We start from the raw sequence: 22,631 nt of genomic DNA on the forward strand, positions 1-22,631 counted from the left end.
TTTACTTAGCTGTAAAGCCTAGACTCTTTTTGCTATAACAATTAAAGAGATAGCATATGTTAAATTGCTTTGTTTCTTTCAAAGAGTAATGAAGTATTCCTTGATTCTGATGCATAATCAATTCAAGAAAATATGATTAATACTTTTCTTCAGGGGGAAAAAGATAAACTGTACATGTATACCTCATTTTTTAAGATAAGCATTGATTTTTAAATTGTCAGAATGAAAAGAAAAATGATTTTTTTAATAATTGACAAAATAAGTAGTTACAGTTGTCAATGAAATGATCTTGAGAAATAGGACTTTGTTTTATTCACCTTTGAATTCTTGTCATTTTTCTTTGGCCCTCATACAGCAGAGACTTAAGAGTGAAAAAATACATGAATCGAAATAGGTCTACACTTTCTAGCACTGACACTGAAACAATACTATGCTTATCGCTCCGATAAACACATAACATGATCTATATCCTGTTGTGTCTGCAGTCCTCGTATCCATGGTGAACTGTGCTAAATCCCTCTGGTGCCCCAACTTATCACCATATACTATTTACATAACACATACTATAAATGCAGATTAGCCTGCCTGAACTCCAATGTGTTACCTAAATTACTTTACTTCTGATATCTGGGTGACATCAGCTGTTTCTATAGATATGTATATAATCTGAATTGGATCAAAGTTATTTTGAATTTTTCACTATAACTTGTTGACTTAAAATTAATATAGTTTGTACCACTAAAGATGCAACTTATATACGATATTGACCAGAAGGAGAACTTATCACTGTGGGGAAAAAGAAATGTTAGTAGAAAATCAAATATGAAATAATATGTGAAATCAAGAGAGTGTGTAAAGGTTACTAAGTTTTTGTAAATAAACAAACAAAATACCGATGCAAGAACTGCAGCGATTATACATTATTATAACAATGTGGGATCAGAATGCAAGAGGGGGTTTTGTAAGCATTATTTATGTTGTAGATAATGTGATGTTGCCACTCCTGGTTGCCATGGCAATGGGGTTCCTACTATACAGTAATATTATTATAAGGAAAACCACATGCAAATTTAATAAATACTATTTACGGATAGAACTATGTGCTGTCTAGTCCTCTCATGGGGAAAATCTGGAGAGAAATCTGACATGGATTGTGCCAGGAAAAGAGAAGGGATATGAGGGCATTAATCTGAAATATTTATAAAAGATTAGGAAGCTAGGTTCAGTTTATATGCTAGAGTCTCTTGATATGGCACAATTTCTTTCTCTACTACTCACAGTAGTCAAGGTCACTATAGATAATTGTGTAGCTGCAGATCCATCGTGTGTAGACAATTCTATCCACTGACACCAATGCTTAGAAGGGAACACAGACTAGTAATCACAGAAATACAATGTCCTTATGATCTGTGCCAATGGGTGTGTAATCAGAGAAAAAGTATCAGATGTTTACTAAAATTGCTGTCCGGCTCCTAATTATCACCCAGGAGAATTGTGTACACCAGAAGGAATGGTGGGTGGGGGGAACGGGAAGCAATGGGTTTTGAGGATTTGCACAAAAATAGGACATTTTGACCAAAACTACCATTTACATGCTACCCTCATTTAATTCTTAGATATATTCGGAAAAACTCTGAAGTCACGGTATTTTTTCTGTTTTAGGTGTTGGATTATATATTTCAAGGTATAACATACTCTTCTGAATTCAGATGTCCAACTCATTCATATTTATTGAGTGTAACACAATAGATAAAAAGCAGTATAAGTCAGATATTTCAAGACGATCATCAACTTCAGTAGAGAAGTGCTATGTATCTGTCACACACCAAGTGAATAAGCATGGGTTTGGAACTCAGATAAATATCCCTGGAGTCTTTGCCTTACTCTTTATTTGGTGGAATGACTTACACTTTTTTATTCACACAAAGTGCCATCATTGTCTTATTCACTGCCAATTTTAATTAAAAAATATAGATATTATGATGCTTTACATTTAAAAGCATTGTTTTGTGAGTATGTGATTCTTGCCAACATTCCTAACCAGCATGTGGTACATTTTTCTTTTCTCTTCTGAGTGGATGTGTAGAAGTTAGGAGAGGAGGAATAGGAGGCATGTTTAATTGGGTTCCAGAGTCAACAGTGTTTTGACATCCATTTTTATAAAGGAGCTAAATAAAGCCCCTGACCCAAGAATATGTGTGTGTGTGTGTGTGTGTGTGTGTGTGTGTGTGTGTTGTATAGTAAAGAAACAGAACTTACTGATTGTCACAATACCTTAGTAGACCCTGGTGTATGTGAAGATTTCATTCTAAGAAGCAACACATTAAATCATGCATACTGCCATGTTAGTAGTTCCTTGTCCCCAGCGTGCAGCAGGAAAGACAATCCCAAATATAGTTTTAGAATCATGTGGCAGTACTCAGTTTCAAAGTGTTCATCAAGGGATTCGGAATGCTTACAATATTCTTCTTATTGCAAAAGTAAAAAACAAAAATAAATAAATAAATACTTAATGGAAAATTCTGAGGCATGTCAGAAAAAAGATCCATAGATGAAGAACAATTATAAGACCCAGCTAAGCTTTTGTTTTCTTGCCTCAGATCAGTCCATACTTTTACTTAAATTTAGTAAGTCAGAACCGGCATTAAAACCAAGCTACAGAATCCAGAGCCCCCCTTCCCCAGTAATATTATCAATAATAACAAGATCCAAAATATGGCAATGACACTTGCACCTAATTATAGTATTCTTACTGAAATTATTTTCGTTTACACACACACACACACACACACACACACACACACACACACAGAGAGAGAGAGAGAGAGAGAGAGAGAGAGAGAGAGAAAGGGGGTGCTGTATCAATTATAAAAATGTTCTTTTTTAAAAAAAATAATGTTTATTCATTTTTGAGAGACAGAGCATGTGCAGGGAGGGGCAGAGAGAGGGAGACATAGAATCTGAGGCAGGTTCTAGGCTCTGAGCTGTCAGTATAGAGTCCTTCACAGGGCTTGAACTCACCAACTGCGAGATCATGACCTGAGCCGAAGGCAGATGTTTAACTGACTGAGCGACCCAGGTACCCCAAATAAAGAATGTTCTTAAAAGTGGCCAGTACTCTATCAAGTGTAGCAGCAGGTATAATTATTTGTGTTTGTGATTTTAAGATACTTGGCTTACCTTTGAATTTTATTATTTAATCACATCTGTATATAGCATAAAAATTCACATTCATTTTGAGACATCTACCACATTTACTATGCCTCTTAGCTAATCTTTGTTTCAAGTAGCTCATTAAAATTATGTTTACGTTGGAGGGAATAAAACTGTAAGTCAGATGAAAACACTGATTTATCCTAGTCATGTATTTACACAGCCAATCTATGCCACTAAAAATGCTCATTGGCATGTTTTTACAAATCCCCTAAAGATTGGACAATTATAAAATCACTGTAAGAATGCCTATTTCTCTAAAGAATTATAAACACAGCAATGGACATATCCAGTAATGTCTGCCTTACCCACCCACCTCCTAAAGCTCTTTTCTGGGTTGCTTCAGAACTCAAAAATTGAAAGGATAGCAGAAATTCACAATCCAACCTCCCACAGTTGCTTTTTTGTTCTTTTTAATCGTATTTCTTCAGACTCTGATAGACCCACTGTGACCTTAGCACTAAAATGAGCACGTCTTCTTCCTTTCTTTCCCCATTCATTAACTTCCTAAAGTCTTCCACCACCATAATTCTGACAGCCTGTAGGGGTTCACAATAGTTCTTTTTTAACTTGGATAACCATCTTGGCTTCCCTGAACCATTTTTATTTGTAGGCTGTAAGATGAACATCCTCTCTATTATCCTTTGATTTTTAAAGCTCTTGTGTTCACCACATGTCCCAAACAAAAATCTACAACTTTCGTTGGTTAGCAATATATACTTTATAAAATGTATTTAAATAACAGCTCTTTCAATGCTGACAAAGTTGTGCTCAATTGTTTCAGTCATACTAGCCATGTAAACTAATTTGCTATGTTTCTTAACACATCATATGTCAAACTCATGGGAATATGCATATATGTGTGTGTACTTGTATCTGTGAAGTGTATAAGTGTATATGTGTACATATGCATATGTGTAATATATATGTAGTGTGTCTGATTTTAAAGCATTTTCTGGTTATATATATATATATATATATTTATTTATTTATATATATATATATATATTTATTTATTTATTTATTTTTTAGAGGGGGGTAGAGGGGCAGAGGGAGAGAGAATCTCAAGTAGGCTCCACACAGTGATGTCTGATCCCACAACCCTGGGATCATAAACTGAACTGAAATCGAGAGCCAGATAGATGCTCAACCAGCTGAGCCACCCAGGTGCCCCTGATTTTAAAGCACTTTGATATCAATGTGGCATCATTATTATTATTATTCTATTACATATAAGGAAACTGACACTCAAAGGAAACTGAGACTCATAGTGGTTAATATTTTGTCCAAGGTCACAGAAGTTGTAAATGATGGAGATTGAGACTCATTTTGGAATGACTCCAAATCTGACACTTTTTTTCCTACAATAATTTTGTCTCTCTCTTATACACAATCCCATAAGAATTTCTTTAGATTTTCCCATCTCAATGTTGGTTTTTACATCCATCTTACCATATTGTTTTCTAATACTGGGGCTCTAGTCCAAGAACTAATTACCTCATTTCTTCAACAATCACCTTTTAAGGTTAATTGACTCCACTTAACTTCTGTGTTTTATATAGCTGTCAGTTAAAATTGTTTTAATGTCCTTGCCTGCTAATTCCAACAGCTGTGACAGTTTTGGGTGCATTCCAATTGATTGATTCTTCTTCTCACTATGGGTCATGTTTTCCTGCTTCTTTGTATGCCTGACAATCTTTCACTGGATACCAGAAACTATGAACTTTGCATTTGTAAGTGCTAAATATTTTTGTATTCTTAAGACCATTCTTCGGCTTTGTTCTAGAGTGTAGTTAAATTGCTTAGAGACAGTTTGACTCTCTCAGGTCTTGTTTTTATGAGATGTTAGGTGGGTTTCATGCAGTCCACAGTCTAGACCTAATTGATCCCTCTCTAATTGCCTCAAATGGTTCTTTCCCCTACCCTTGGAAATTAGACTGGAAAATTTCATAGTTCACAGGACATTAGGTAGAGTTCTCAAAAGGCAGTTTCTCAATATTGGGGAATAATTAGCTGTAGACTGTGTTGTTCTGGTTAAGCCATTCTTCCATTAGTCAATGTAAAAGAGGTTTATTTTTCTCTATTTCATATTGATTCAGTGATTAACCCCAAATTTTATATTAGTCTTACTTTCTCTAAGCTCATTTCCTTATTCCTCATCAAACTTCAGTTTTCTGATCTGTAAAACAAGCAAAATAATAATACTCATCCACACAGGGTCATTGTTAAAAAAAGAAAAAAAAAAGAATATCCCCCAGTCATATGAAGTTTTAAGCTCTTTCCTGACATAGAACACTCAATAGATTTTAACCATTTTGATTATTACTGCATGCAGGTGAAATTCCTGTGATCTAAAGGTTAAGTAGAATCTGATTTTGTACCATCTTCCCTATCTGATTGATTAGTTTTGATTTCACAAACAAATTCTCTAGTTTCAATTCCTTAGTTTCATTCTGCTTACGATTCATAATCATTTCCATGATTTCCAAGTCTCTGCCTCATTTCTCCCATTATTACTGGACTTTGAAAGTTCTTTCTTCTCATAATTTTCATCCATTTAGATACTTCTATCCCCTTGTATCCAGCCCAAGTCATTGTCTCCAAACTCTCTGGTGTCTCTAACCCTCACTGATCCCACCTCTTCTGAATTCTTACAACACATAGTCCATGTGACATAAATTAGCAATTAATTTCACAGTATTTTTCACCATTGATTTTTCACCAAATAGACATACCTTGATGGTGTTTTTAAAAATTTTATTAACCTTTTTTTTCCCCTCACAACTATCATCCTGCTTCTCACAATTAAGTGATTAACAATACTGAGTAATTTATTCACTGACATTTTTAATGGAGAATGGTTTTATTATTATTTTCAGCTTTCTACACTTTTCTAAACAAACAGAAAATTTACATTTAAGAAAAAGCTGTTTTAATTTGCAAAGCAAACATTTCATATCACATACTTTATTGTGGACTACAAAGACAAGGTGAATTTTCCTTAATGTTTTTTTTTGTTTGTTTGTTTTTGTTTTGACTCTCACTTACTAAGCAGAGAGGAAAAATGTAATTGGATTCCCCAAAATTAGTTACAATGAAATTTCATATGTAAAATGATATGAAATAAAATGAAAAGTGTTGTGAAGAATTAAGAAAGCTAGCACATTTAGGGACATTTCAATCATCATCCAATCAGTTGCTGTCACTAAGTAGAGTGTTTGATTTTTAATCTGGCAGGATATTTTGTTTTCATGTGGACATCATTGGCCATACTGGTAGACTCACGGCTTCCCCAAAATAAACTGAAACTGCTCCTCAGCAACTTTTAAATTTTAAAAGAACATTTTAAATGAACATAATGTATCCAAAAATTTAATATTATCAAACACTCTGTACTAATTCATACTTTCTATTTTTTGCATCCATATAATTTTCCACTGGCCCCAGTCTATTGATGTCTTTTAGTACCAGAGTTTACTAATTATTGCTTATTTGTTATATTGGTGCATTAAATGAAACACAATCCTTTGAAACAAACAAAAAACCAAGAAAAACCAGAATAAGCCAAAAGCTTGTCTGAAAACAAAGAACGTATTTATCTGAAACAAAGAAACAAAAGCTCATGTTACCATGAATGAGATAATTTTTTACCATAGAATCTTTGAAAGAGAATTTATAAAATGATAGATGTAGAAGAATCAATAAAGTATAGGACTGTAGGTGGCAGGCTATTCTTAGCTCCAGGCTAAATCTTTTTGTGATGTGTGTGTGTGTGTGTGTGTGTGTGTGTGTGTGTCTGTGAATGTAGCAGTATGTACTTATTGGCATGAACTTCCAGCCAATGTGCTGCAGGGTAAGTAAAGGTTAGAAGTTATTAGCCATCTTCAACTAGACTAAGGAATGAAGGCATGTTAATGGTACAAAAAATCTAAATTAGGTATGAATTTCATTGATGATTTTGCTGAAAACTTTACTTACACATGGTACCACGTGCCATCCATTAAATTGGCAAATACAAGAACTGTGCCTGTCTTTAGAGTATTTAGTTTTTCTAAGACTATAGATTCATTGAGAATTTGATAAAAATCTGTGGATTTTTACACAGAGAGATTTACAGTTAAACCTGCCTCTGGCATGTACTTTCAAAGGGTTTGTACTTATGATAAAGGCCCTTGGATATCTCCCAGTTTCTATGAATGCCATACCTTCAAAATCTGTTTCTAGAAAACATGTTGATGGCAAGTGGTCCTGCTTTTGAAAACAGGGAAAGCCCTCTGACTGAGGCAACGTGAAGAGCAGATCCTCATAGAACGGACCATGGGGAATACACTGTGTTGGCTCTGCTACGAGGTAAATTCTGTAGCACAAGCAGAATGAGGGAAACCAAGCCACAAATATGCTGATTATGCTTTAGAGGGAGTTTACCTCTAAAGCAATTCAGTTAATTGGATGTTAACTGAGGGAGATATTTTAGTGACTTCTACTGAGTATAATTAACAATAAGAGAGACATTCTAAATCAGGCCCTGAGAGAAAAGAAAAAATAAAATAACTTGGAAGGAAAAATGAAAAAGAAAACATTTTCAGATAAGGTGAAGAAAACTCTTCAAAGAATGCTGATTTTTATCAGAAATAAAGGATTTATCCAGAAATAAAGGATGTATCTAGTTAATACAACCAACATTATGCATAAAAGTAACTCAAAACATTAGCATGCATATTCTTTCTGAGATGGGGAGGAAGACACCTGATAGTTTTAAAATGATTTAGGAGGAAATTTACCATTCTGCAGAGCTAGTTTTGACTGGAGACACATAGTTGAAAAGAATATATATAGCCTTGCCTAGTTAATAAACCATTAATGGAAAAGAGTAGCAAATAGCTTAACTGACCTTCTGGATCTTGTCAGAATCCTGTCAGGGAGGTGGCAGTCGAAGAATGACAGAGTCAAGTGACTAAATGACAATGGCTGGTGAGACTGATTTTAATGAACTGTATCTTTGAGAAATTGATATAGAACAGATGTGCTTGGAGTTGTTACATAATACTTTAAATTCTAAGTTGCTATTTGCTCTTCTGCAATTGCCAGTATTCTGGGATTCAGGTGCTGGCTTGCAACCTTGACAAGGAGAGAAAGGGTAATGTGTGCATATATGTATGGGGAATGGGGTCCTTCCCATCGGATCCTCTCTCCATCACCCTCATTCCCTCCCTTCAAGACTGTAAGTCTTCGTGCCCTTTACTACTTTATAGGATGCCATTTTTGCCACACTTACCAACGCTGTCGCTTGATCAGTATTCTAAGCATATCCCCAATTTAGCATTGAACATTTCTAGGTGCAGACACCATCTACGCTTATATAAGTATGTACATAATATTAAATTACAGAAAATTATTAGAAAGGACAAGAAAAATCAGGGAAGCATAGCGAAAACTAATAGATAACTTGCTTTCTACTTTGCTTTCTACTTTTCAAACATTCAGAAGTTTTTGAGAAGCCTCCTAATCTTTTATATGCTCTATCTATGACCTTAGGAGCTCAAATAGGAGGAAATTAGGAACGAGGGGTCAGTGGTGACAACAGAATTAGAATGTAGGTGAAGACTTTGAACAGAGAACAAAAAGTATCAAGAAATAAAGTAGTTGGTTGTTGTTGTTTTTTTTTTTTTTTTTACCTGACTGCTAACAGTGGGTAGATGTTGGTATAGCTGGATACCATGGATTAAAAAAATGGGAGATTTACCCATGAGATGAGAAATAAAGAATGACATTGTGAGAAGAATTCTGATTCATCCACTCTTGTTTTCTCTCCTGTTCAAATGTGGAGATAGTGGGAACTTGATTTTGGAAGACTGAACACTAGAAAATGCCAGAAGGAGTGGTAGGTCCTAGAGGAGAATCTAGATACCCGCAAGGACTAGGAAACAGAAACATTTTATGAAAAGAAAAAAAAATGTGGGGAAATTTTTAGACTTTGTAAAACCACATGTGAATATTCTGAAGGAGGATTTGTCTTGTGTGAGGACAGGAAATATCAGAAGAGGAAGAACAAATTTTGTGGTACAAGAGAAGGACAGAGCTAAGAAATAGGAGTGGCTGCAATTCTGACAAGTAATCAAAGAGGTGAGGTGTCCAAAATGTGGGTAGAATTAAGTGGCCCATGAAGTTTTGGATAAAACTTTGTAGTAAATGTATTTTTGGTGCTAGGAATATTGTGGGCTTGAAAATGTCACAGAGGGGCTGACTGACATCTGTAGGTGTCTCCTTCCTGGTGGCTCATATAAAACTAACACCAGCTTTGGGAACATTGCTTTTGTTCACCTCCCTCCAGCCCATTGGTGACTGATGGACTTGGGTAGGTCTTATTGGTGAAGAAGGAAAGTTAATAACTTGAGTAAGGAATATGAACTATTAACTTCTTATAGCATAGGAGATAATGATATTATTTGTTGTAATTTAGCAAACACTATTTACTGCTTCCTATATGTCTATATTTTAGTAAGGAGTAGTAAGCCAAACTAGACTTAATGTTCTAAAGATTTCCTTCCTTACTTTCTCCTCCTCCTCCTTTTCTCTTTCTCTCTCTCTTCCTTCCTTCTTCCCTAAACTACTGCAAAGGAGAATTTAAGGCAGCTGATAATGTTAAATTTAATGATATAAGATTAAGAAGTAAAACATTTGTGGCAGTGGGAAAATAGAATTTCAGTATTAAACAAGAACTGTAGAGATCTCCAGGAAGATGGTGAAGCAGCATGGAGACCCTCCACTTGTCTCATCCCTGAAACACAGCTAGATCAACACCAAACCATTTTGCACACCTAGGAAATTGATCTGAGGATTAACACAACAATCTGAACAACTTGAGCCAGAGAACTCAGCAGGTATACAGTGTAGAGAGGCGAACTGGGGGAGAGAAAGGTGTGGAGTATAGGGAGCTGTTTTTGTGGATAGAGAACAGAGAACGGGGGAGAGTGCAGCATATCAGGAGAGTGCAGGAAAAAAAAACACTACCTTGAAAGTTGCCAGAGAGAAAGAGGAAGAGTGAAAACACTTTCAGGGGACTGAACAAGAAATATGTTCCCCAAAACCATTGATGGGAGAAAAGGAGAGGATTTCAACATCACAAGAATTCTATAAACAGTGGAGCACAGAGTCTGAAATTCTGGAGGTCAGTGCCTGGCAGCCACATTTGCTGGTATTGAGACAAAGATGCCAGAGTGGGGTGAAAGCTGGTGCCTGCTGTGTGTTGTGATTTGCCACCATCTCTGAACCTCCCCTGCTACTGTACGATCACAGGAACATTTTCTGGGGCAACCTGGCACCCGGGTTTGCTCAGTAAGACTCTCCTCCAGAGAGTCAGTGCTGGACCAAGGTGCAGGGGTCTCTGAAATGTGGGGTTTTGAAACACAACCCCATCTGAGATAAAACTCTGGAGGGAGGTGCTGCCAGTCAGGCAGATGGCTTGAACATGGACAGGGTAGAGACTATGAGTGGACCAAGGCCTAAGACAAAGAAGGAGTGCTTGATTGCAGGTCGATGAGAATGCGAAGTTCCTGTACCAGACACTAAAGACCTGGGTGAAGCCATTGCCACTTCTCCCACACACGTGCACCACACTAATCCACGCCAGTAAACTAAGCAGTGCCACCTAGTGGAGAATGGAGCCATTACACCAAGCCCTGCCCAACTGTGCCCTCCAAGCACAGAAGACCAGCACAAGTCCCTCCACCTGCTTAGTGTATGGTCTATAGAGTGCTTCATAGTTTCAGTTCTAGGGGATGCTGGATGTAACTTCATTCAGGTTTCATTCTGTTTGTTGGTTCATTTATTAGTTCATTTTTTTACTTCTATTTTTATTTAAAATGTTTTTCTTATTTTATTTTTTCCTTTTATTTATTTTTCTTGGATATAGAAAGAGAAAATTTTATATTTATTTTTTTATTTTTAACTTTTTTTTTAGTTTCTTACTTTATTTTAATTTTTTAATTTTTTATTCTATTTCACTTTCTTTCATTTTATTCTATTTTATTCTATAAATTTCTTTTAATTTTTAAAACTTTTCTCACTTTTTTCCTTTCTTTCTTTTCTTTCCTTTTTTTCTCTATTATATCAAGATTTTATTCAACAAGCAGACAAAAATACATCTAGGATCTTCCGTTATTGGATATTTTGTTTTGTTTTTTTTAATATTTTAATTTTCATTTTTTTAATTTTATTAATTTGTTCTTCCTCCAAAATGACAAAAACTAAGGAATTCACCCCAAAAGAAAGAACAGGAAGACATAACAGCCAGGGGCTTAATCAACACAAATACAGGTAAGATGCCTGAAGTAGAATTTAGAACCACCATAATACAAATACTAGCTGGGGTTGAGAAAAGCATAGAATCCCTTTCTGCAGAGATAAAAGAAGTAAAATCTAGTCAGAACGAAATTAAAAATGCTATAAAGGAGATGCAAACTCAAATGGATGCCATGATGGCAAAGATGGATGAAGCTGAGCAGCAACAAATCAGCAATACAAAAGATAAAATTATGGAAATAATGAAGCATAAAAAAAGGCAAAAGAGCACCATACAACACTTAGACAACTCAGTGACTTACTAAAAAGGAATAAGATCCAAATCATAGGAGTCCCAGAAGATGAAGAGAGAGAAAAAGGGGCAGAAGGTTTGTGTGAGCAAATTATAGTGGAAAACTTTCCTAATCTGGGGAAACACACAGACATCAAAATCCAAGAAGCACAGAGAACTCCCATTAGATTCAACAAAAACTGACCATTGCCAAGGTATATCATAGTCAAATTCACAAAATATGCACATAAGGAAAGAATTATGAAAGCAGTGGTGAAAAAAAGTCCTTAACCTATAAGAGAAGAGAGATCAGGTTCACAGCAGACCTATCCATAGAAACTTGGCAGGCCAGAAAGGAGTGGCAGGACATATTTAACATGCTGAATCGGAAAAGCATGCAGCCAAGAATTGTTTATCCAGCAAGGTTGTCATTCAAAATAGGAGAGATAAAGTTTTCCAGACAAACAAAAACTAAAGGAGTTTGTGACCACTAAACCAGCCCTGCAAGAAATTTTAAGGGGTACTCTTTGAGTGGAGAAAAGATGAAACAAAACAAAAAAGACCAAAAGCAACAAAGACTAGAAAGGACCAGAGAATATCACAAGTAACACCAACTCTACAGGTAACACAATGTCACTAAATTAATATCTTTCAGTACTCACTTTAAATGTCAATGGACTAAATGCTCCAATGAAAATACACAGGGTATCAGAATGGATAAGAAAACAAGACCCATCTATATGCTGCTTAAAAGAGATGAATTTTAGATCTAAAGACACCTTCAGATTGAAAGTAAGGGGATGGAGAACCATCTATCATGCTAATGGTCATCAAAAGAAAGCTAGAGTAGTCATACTTATATCAGACAAACTAGATTTTAAAACAAAGACTGTAACAAGATATGAAGAAGGGCATTATATCATAATTAAGGGGTCTATCCAAGAAGATCTAACCATTGTAAATATTTATACCCCAACTATACACAACAAAATACATAAATCAATTAATCAATATTTATACCCCAACTATACACAACAAAATACATAAATCAATTAATCAAAATCATAAAGAAACTGATAAAATATCATAACAGTAGGAGACTTCAACACCCCACTTACAACAATGGACAGATCATCTAATCAGAAAATCAACAAGGAAACAATGGCTTTGAATGACGCACTGGACCAGATGGACTTAAAAGATATATTCAGAGAATTTCATCCCAAAGCAGAACACACAATCTTCTCGAATGCACATGGAACACTCTCCAGAATAGATCACATAATGGGAACAAATCAGCCCTCAACAAGTAGAAAAAGATTGAGATTATAGCTTGCATATTTTAAGACCACAGTGCTATGAAATTCGAAATCAACCACAAGTAAAAATTTGGAAAAACCATGAATACGTGGAGATTAAAGAACATCCTACCAAAGAACGAATGGATTAACAAAGAAATTAAAGAGGAAATTAAAAAGTACATGGAAACAATGAAGATGAAAACACCACAGCCCAAAACCTATGGGATGCAGCAAAGGTGGTTATAAGAGGGAAGTATATAGCAATCCAGGACTTCCTAAAGAAGGAAGAAAGGTCTCAAATACACAACATGACCTTACACCTAAAAGAGGTGGAAAAAGAACACCAAATAAAGCCCCAAAACAGCAGAAGACAGGAAATAATAAAGATTAGAGCAGAATAATAAAGACTAGAGCAAACAACAACAATAACAATAACAGTAGATCAATGAACCAGGAGTTGGTTCTTTGAAAGAACTAACAAAATTGATAAACCCCTAGCCAGATTGATCAAAAAGAAAAAGGAAAGGACCCAAATAAATAAAATCACAAATCAAAGAGGAGAGATCACAACCAACACAGCAGAAATACAAACAATAATAAGAGAACATTATGGGAAATGATATGCCAACAAATTGGGCAATCTGGAAGAAACGGACAAATTCCTAGAAACATATAAACTACCAAAACTGAAAAAGGAGGAAATAGAAAATTTGAACAGACCCATAACCAGTAAAGAAATTGAATCTCTAATCAAAAAGCCCCCAACAAACAAGAGTCCAGGGCTGGATGGCTTTCCAGGAACAGTTAACGTCTGTTCTTTTGAAGCATTTACAAAAAATAGAAATGGAAGGAAAACTTCCAAACTCATTCTATAAGGACAGCATTACCTTGATTCCAAAACCAGACAATGACCGCACTATAAAGAGAACTACAGACCAATGTCCCTGATGAACTTGGACACAAAAATTCTCAAAGATACTAGCAAACCGGATCCAACAATACATTAAAAGAATTATTCACCATGAGAAGATGGGATTTATTCCTGGAGTGCAGGGCTGGTTCAATATCTGCAAATGAATCAATGTGATATATAACATTAATAAAAGAAAGGATAAGAACCACATGATCCTCTCAATAGGTTCAGAGAAAGCATTTGACAAAATACAGCAACTTTCTTGATAAAAACCCTCAAGAAAGTAGCAATAGAAGGATCATACCTCGAGATCATAAAAGCCATATATGAAAGACCCAACGCTAATATCCTCAATGGGGAAAAACTGAGAGTATTCCCACTAAGGTCAGGAACATTACAGGGATGTCCAGTCTCACCACTATTATTTAATGTACTGTTGGAGATCCTAGCCTCAGCAATCAGACAACACAAAGAAATAACACACATCCAAATCAGCAAGGAAGAAATCAAACTTTCACTCTTTACAGACATAGACATATGATACTCTATGTGGAAAACCAAAAAAAACTTCACCAAAAAGCTGCTAAACCTATACATGAGCTCAGCAAAGCCACATGATATAAAATCAATATCCAGAAATCGGTTGCATTTCTATACACCAATAATGAAGTAGCAGAAAGAGAATTCAAGGATCAATCCCATTTACACTCGCACCAAAATTATAAAATACCTAGGAATAAACTGAACCAATGAGGTGAGAAATCTATACACTGAAAACTATAGAAAAGTTATGAAAAAAATTTAAGAAGATACACAAAAAGATGAAAAAAAAATCCATGCTCATGGATTGGAAGAACAAATATTAAAATGTTGATACTACACAAAGCAATGTACATATTCAATGCAATCCCTATCAAAATAACATCAGCATTCTTCACAGAGCTAGAACAAACAATTCTAAAATTTGTATGGAACCAGAAAAGACCACAAATAGCCAAAGCAATCCGGAAAAAGAAAACCAAAGCTGGAGGGATCACAATTCTGGACTTCAAGCTGTATTACAAAGCTGTAATGATCAAGACATTATGGTATTGGCACAAAAACAGACACATAGATCAATGGAACAGAATAGAGAACCCAGAAAGGGACCCACAAACATATGGCCAATGAATCTTTGACAAAACACAAAAGAATACACAATGGAGAAAAGACAGTCTCTTTAACAAATGATGTTGGGAAAACTGGACAGCGACATACAGAAGAATGAACCTGGACCACTTTCTTACACCATACACAAAAATAAACTCAAAATATATGAAAGACCTAAACTTAAGACAGGAGGCCATCAAACTCCTAGATATGAAAACAGGCAACAACCTCTATGACCTCAGCTGGAGCAACTTCTTACTTGACATATTTCCAGAGGCAAGGGGAACAAAAACAAAAATGAACTCTTGGGACCTCAAGATAAGAAGCTTCTGCACAGCAAAGGAAACAATCACAATCAGCAAAACTAAAAGGCAACTGATGGAATGGGAGAAGATATTTTCAAATGACCTATCACATAAAAGGTTAGTATCCAAAAAAGGTTAGTATCCAGGTTAGTATTTTGGATACTAAGTTCTATAATAAGTTCTATAAAGAACTTATTAAACTCAACACCCAAAAAACAAATAATCCAGTGAACAAATGGGTAAAACACATGAATAGACACTTTTCCAAAGAAGACATCCAGATGGCTAACAGACACATGAAAAAAAATGCTCAACATCACTCATCATCAGGGAAATACAAATCAAAACCACAATGAAATACCACCTCACACCTAAGGTGTGAAATGGCTAATATTAACAACTCAGGCAACAACAGATGTTGACGAGGATGTGGAGAAAGAGGATCTCTTTTGCAATGCTGGTGGGAATGCAAACTGGTGCAGCCACTCTTGAAAACAGCATGGAGGTTCTTGAAAAACTTAAAAGTAGAACTACCCTATGACCCAGTGATTGCACTACTAGGTATTTATCCAAAGGATACAGGAGTGCTGTTTCAAAGGGGCACATGCACCCCAATGTTTATAGCAGCACTATTGATAATGGCTAAAATATGGAAAAAGCACAAATGATGAATGGATAAAGAAGTGTGGTATATATATACAATGGAATATTACTGGGCAATCAAAAAGAATGAAATTTTACCATTTGCAACAAAGTGGATGGAACTAGTGTATTATACTAATTGAAATAAGTCAGAGAAAGACAAGTATCATTTAATTTCACTCATATGTGGAATTTGAGATATAAAACAGATGAAAATAAGGGAAGGGAGACAAAATAATATAAAAACAGAGAGGGAGACAAACCACATGAGACTCTTAAATACAGAGAACAAACTGAGGGTTGCTAGAGGGGTGTCGGGTGAGGGGATTGGCTAAACGGGCAAGCGGCATTAAGGAGGACACTTGTTGGGATAACCACTGAGTGTTACATGTAAGCGGTGAATCACTAAAGTCTATTCCTAAAATTGTTTTTATACTATATGTTAACTAACTTGGATTTAAATTAAAAAGAAAAGAATTTTAATAGAACAAAATCTCTTTTACAAATTTTTTAATGGGGTCAATGGTAAAGCAAATGGAGAAGAATAATTTCCATGACACCATGGGGTAACAAATTTACTCAGAAGAAATCCATTTTTACTAGTACTAAAGTAATGGGACATTTTTCATGTGAATCTTCATCATGTGTTACCCAATGCTCTCAACAGCAACTGAAGTGCACCTATGATATGAAATTTAATATGGCTCTATCTTAAAACTTTGCTGAATGAAAGCTGAGAAAATGAGGTCATGGGGAACACAATTTAGCAGATCTTCAATATAAAATGATAAAGATAAATATACCTTCTAAAAAATTGTTTTATTTTTTGAGAGAAAGAGAGGGAACAGGGGAAGGGCAGAGAGAGAGAGAGAGAGAGACAGACAGACAGACAGACAGACAGGAAGAATCCCAAGCAGGCTCCACACTGTCAGCATAGAACTCAATGCAGGGCTCAAACCCATGAACCATGAGATTATGACCTGAGATGAATCAAGAGTCAGACACTTAACTGACTGAGTCACCCAGGCACTCCAAGATACATAAACCTTCTTTTGATCAAGTTGGAATCAGAATAAATTTCAAAATGTTTACAGCATGAGTTTTTACTTTCTCTGTCTCTCCCTCTCTTTCTTTGTCCCTCCCCCTCTCTCTATATTTATATATATGAAGTATTCAACCAACTTGTGAATAATGAAGTGTCCTTGGAGATATTGATTTAGTAGGCCTTCGGTGGGGGTCACAAATCTGCAGTTTTGTTTTCCAGCAACTACCAAAATGGTTATTAGCAACTGATCCATGAACCCCAGTTTTAAAAACAGTCATCCGGAATAAACAGGGTGCTTATTCCTTGGGAACACTTTCATAAAGTTATTTCTCACACACAGTTTTGGGTAAAAGTTGGCTTCAGAGAGTATAAAATTATAATTTCTGGTAAGAATCTAGAAAACCAACATTCTGTGTGATTAATATTAAAATCAATGGAAAAGAATAAAGCTGCCCTCTTTTTAGTAATGTTTTAAAATAGAGTGAAATACCTAATCAACATAGGTACCTGAGAGGAAGAAGGTTTTATGGGCAGGCTGAGATGTTTTTTCAGTGGAAAATTTGGATTACTCCAAAACAAAAATACATGATTCTAAAAATTACTTCTACAAATTAAAAATAAAAAAATAAAAAGATGGATATGATGAAAGCTCTCAAATCTCAGCAGCTGCTTTGTAAAGATTTTTAGCCTGGAAAATATATATACAATACTAACTACATATATAAACTAATCAATTATGTACCAACTATATATATGCTGCACTTTACTTTTTTTTTCTGTTTGTTTCATTTCTTTTTCTTCTTAACCATCCTTTGTGCTTATCGTGTGCAGGATTCCTCTCATATTCTGGCCCTCTGAACAAATGCTGAAAACGTTCAAATTGTATGTATCCCACGTAGCTCCACCATCACTGTAAGGAGCAAACCAGGTATTTTTAAGAGGAGCTTGCTCCTGCTACCTGCTGCCACATGCAACCATCTCCAAACTTAGTGAGTGACAATAACCAACAGATTTTGCTCTCAGGAATTAGAAAACAGAGGGGATGGCCTGCCACTTCTACACAGTGCGCTGCCTCAGGTGGGACGGGAAGGATGGGCCAATAGCTGAAAGGAGGAATCAGGCGGAGGCTTCTTCTCTCGCCTGTCTGGCAGTGGGCTGGGGTCACCCAAGCACCTGCACTCGCAGCAAGATTACTAAAGAGATGTTTGGCCTTTTTCCGTGTGGCTCTGGGTTCCAAGCGCGAATATTCCAGCAAACACGGTGGAAGCTGTAAGGCCCCCGTGATCTAGCTTTGGGACTTTACAAAGTGTCACTTCTTTAAAGCTACAGCACTATATAACACATCAATTAAGTGCCAGAAAGAAAAATCATATCTAAATATAGGGAAATGGAAAAATTGGATACAATAGTCACAGTCATTTAGGTTCTATTTCAAAAAAGTAGAACGCACTTTCTAAATGTGCTTTTGCACATAATGGAATGACAACGCTGGAGCCTTAAAATTATCATTCAAAATAACTGGGTCTTGCACATATTTTTAAATTTTATTTTTATAAAATATTTTAAATATACGGAAGTATGCATAATAATAAAATGCAAAACAATGTATACAATATCTAGCCTTTTAAAATATTATTTTTTATATTTGTTTCAGAGACACTTTTAAAAACACTAAAACACAACCAAGTTGAAGCATCCTGTGTCAATTTCCTAATCCTGTTTGCCTTCTTACCTCCTCAGAATTAACAAATACAATCGATTTGGAGTCTATTATTATTAACATTTTTAAATGCCATACATATATATGTATATATGTATGTATATATATATGTATATATGTGTATATATATATATGTATGTATATGTATATATATATATATATAATAAAATATAGCCATAAAATACATAGTAATTCTTTATAGTGTTTTGAACCTTTGTATATACAAAAACAGATTGAGCACTTGCTCTGTACCAGATACTGTTCTAAATGTTTCACATTTTTAATTTAGATAATAATGTCCTATGAATAGAAAAGAACACCACCACCACCACCACCACCCCCACACACACACACACTTATTCTACAGATGAGAAAAATAAATCAGGCAAAGAGACATTTGCAAACAAGTGTGAAGGTCTGAGATTTCATTCCACTTACAAGCTAACAAGTTAGCCTGCCAAAGATTCGCGGATACTTGTAGAAGACAGGAGACTCCTGGGTTAGATGAAGTACAATTTATTGCTCACAGTAACAGGAAGAGCCAGAGTATCAGCCTTTCGTGCACTGGCTCCCCCAAAATCTGCTTCCTACAGGGCTTTGCCAGCAGAGTCAGATGATATCTGCACCTGCAGTGGACTGCTTTATAGAAGAGGAACAGTGAGTTTAGGGAAGCTTTAATAATGTCCTGAAAGCATGCATGCCCTTTACTCCAGTGGGAGACACTATCTTTATCTTCAAAGACTGTTTACTATACAAATATTCTTGAAAAGATAATTTTAAACAAAGTGCAGTATGTGCCTCAATCATAAGACCTGAGGAAATGCACAGCCCAGAGAGATTTGTTTCACAGCAAGATAAAGTAACTTGCTCAAGGCACATTACCATAAAGATTGTTAGAGGGTTTGAAACAGAAGCCAGTGCCTCCAGAACCCATGCTCTTTATGATGTTATCCAACCACTTCATCAGCATGGAAGAAGTCCTGTTTCTCAAAGTAAAGCCCAACATGGATATACCCTTTTTTAAAATCTCATATAGGTGTGAAAATGCAGTTAGTGAAATGAGTGAGTTTGAGCATAATCTGTTTATTGGTCATTCAGTTTTCCTTTACTGCAAATAATCTGTTTATAGATTTTGTAATTGACTGCTATTTGCTTGGTTTTTTTCTCCCCCTTAAATGATTTATAGAGAATTTTGTAAATTCTGGATGTTCATTGTTAATGTGCTTTGGAAACATTTTTCTTTTTCCTGTCCGTAGCTTGTCCTTTTATTCGTGAGGTCTTGTGTTGCATAAATACAAACACATGTAAAAACAAAACAAAACAAAGTATTTTATTGTAGGCAAATTAATCAGTGTTTTCCTTTTTATAGAAAAGGACTTGTGCTTTCTCTTTTTATAGAAATCATTTCAAAAGAAATATTTCATTTCATCAGGTCTGTAAACCTATATTATAGATATTTCTTAAAAAGATTTAAAATTTTTGCTTTTCAGTAGTAGGTCTTTGGTCCTCAGTGATCTTTGTTAGGGATGACTATTCTGATATACCAAATATTTACTTAAAATTATTCAGTTTTTACACACCATGAATGACATCTTATCTCTGTTAGCAGCTGTCAGTCTGGACTCAAAAATAGGAAAGAAGAAAAAGAACCTCTAGGATAACCTCTAAGCTCTAAAAACTCAAAGAGAGTTTCTAAATACTTTTTTTTTGTATTTGTGAGCTATTAAAACTTATATCCCCAGGGGAGTAGTAAGCATGATTATACAGTAAGAGAAGTAACTGGAAAGTTAGATAAAAGTAAATAGTTACAATGTAGAGTTTTATGATTCTTGTTATAGCTACAGGGCAATCTTTTAAACAAAAAAATAAAGCTAATTTATTTTAAATCCCCTTCAGTTGTCAAAATAAATGTAAGAGTTCTAAGTGTGATACATATTGCAAATGTCATGGTTCTTCTATACCCATGCTGTTTAATCACTTCATCAAAAGAGGTTAACAATTTATAGAAATTACATGTCTAAAAAACTGAAAATGTATCTATCACTGGATCTTTTAGCTTTTTTTCCTCACAAATTTTCAAGTAGAGAAGACAACATGGAACATGCTAACCTTTTCATTTTGATTTGTTTTGACTTGACTCTTAAATCTAACATTTCAGAAATGCATGCTCTTTTTTTCTTATCAGCTAATCATCTACATTGAATACAAGTGTTTATGAAACAGTGGACACCAACTAATTATAGACTGATTTGGCTATGTGTGACATAATTTATTCCTATACTTTTTCTCTTATGGAATGTCATACTAACTTTAGCTTTTACTTTCTAGAAGGAAAGAAAAATAGTGACCATCATATAAAAAACAACCTGGAATTAGAACCATTATGTTTGAAATGCTTTGTTTTTTTTTTTTTTTTTTTCAAATGCAAGAATACCATTAAGAATGTAAGACCTTATTATTTTGAATCTGTAAAAATAGACAATCTGTATCTAGTTGTAGGGATTACAGGTAACTTTAAATTTTATTTTCATATTTTTTACTAATTTTCCACATTTATACAGTTATATGTATTATTTCAGCAAGATTGGCAATATTCATAGGGAAAATACATTTGGTTTGAAAAATAAATGTTGATTAATTGATTTATCATCTATGGAGATATATATGGAGAGATATAGCATTCAAGATGATATGATTTAACATATAAAAAAGTTACAGTTGCCCCCAATTTTTCTATAGATCCAGAAGTGTCACAATCCAAACTTTAGCTGAAAAACATTTTGCTCCTTATAAAACGCATGCAAAAAAGAAAAAGTCTAATTCAGAAAAAAGCTAATTCAACTTAAAAAAATAACTGAGATACATTCTTAATACCAGATGGTAAGCCATAATGCAAAAACAAAGTAATAGAGATAGTATAGAATATGACAGGAAGAAAAAATGGAACAGAATAGAGACTTCTGATATGTAGTTGATATGTTTGAAATATGTTAACAATGATAACACAGAAAATGGAAAATTATAGATTGCCTAATAGACTGATATGAGAGAACTGGCTAATTCTACATAAAAATACTCTTTTTTTTTGAAAGTTTATTTATTTATTTTGAGAGAGAGAAAAAAAGTATGAGTGGGAGAGGGGCAGAGAAAGAGAATACCAAGCAGGCTACACATTGCCAGCATGGAGCAGGATGTGGGCTTGAACTCATGAACTGAGAGATCATGACTGAGTCACCCAAGTGCCCCCCAAAATACTCTTTAATGTATATACTATACCAAGGAAGACTGCACATGGATTAAGCCACGTCAAGCTTTTATTTTAGAAAAAGGAGGGGGTGCCTGGGTGGCTCAGTCAGTTAAGCAGCTGACTTCACCTCAGGTCATGTTCTAGAAGTCCATGGGTTCAAGCTCTGTGTCAGGCTCTGTGCTGACAGCTAAGAGCCTGAAGTCCTCCTTCAGATTATGTGTCTCCATCTCTCTATGTCCCTTCTCCACTCACACTCACTCTCTCTCTCTCTCTCAAAAATGCATAAACATTTTGAAAAAAAAATGTAAAAAGGAAATACAGTAGAAGAACCTCATCTAGGAATAGAACAGACTTATTTAAAAAGATCCCCAAAGCACAAAATCTAAGGCAAAAAATAAGGGTTTGAATACATCAAAATTAAGAATTTCTGTTCAAAAACAAAGTTAAAAAAGGGAGTAAAAAAGAAGAGAAAATATTTTCAACATCTAAAAATGGTGAGATTAATACCTAAAATATACCACTCC

This window comes from Panthera tigris, chromosome C2, assembly GCF_018350195.1.
Source record: "Panthera tigris isolate Pti1 chromosome C2, P.tigris_Pti1_mat1.1, whole genome shotgun sequence".
Classification (NCBI taxonomy): Eukaryota; Metazoa; Chordata; class Mammalia; order Carnivora; family Felidae; genus Panthera; species Panthera tigris.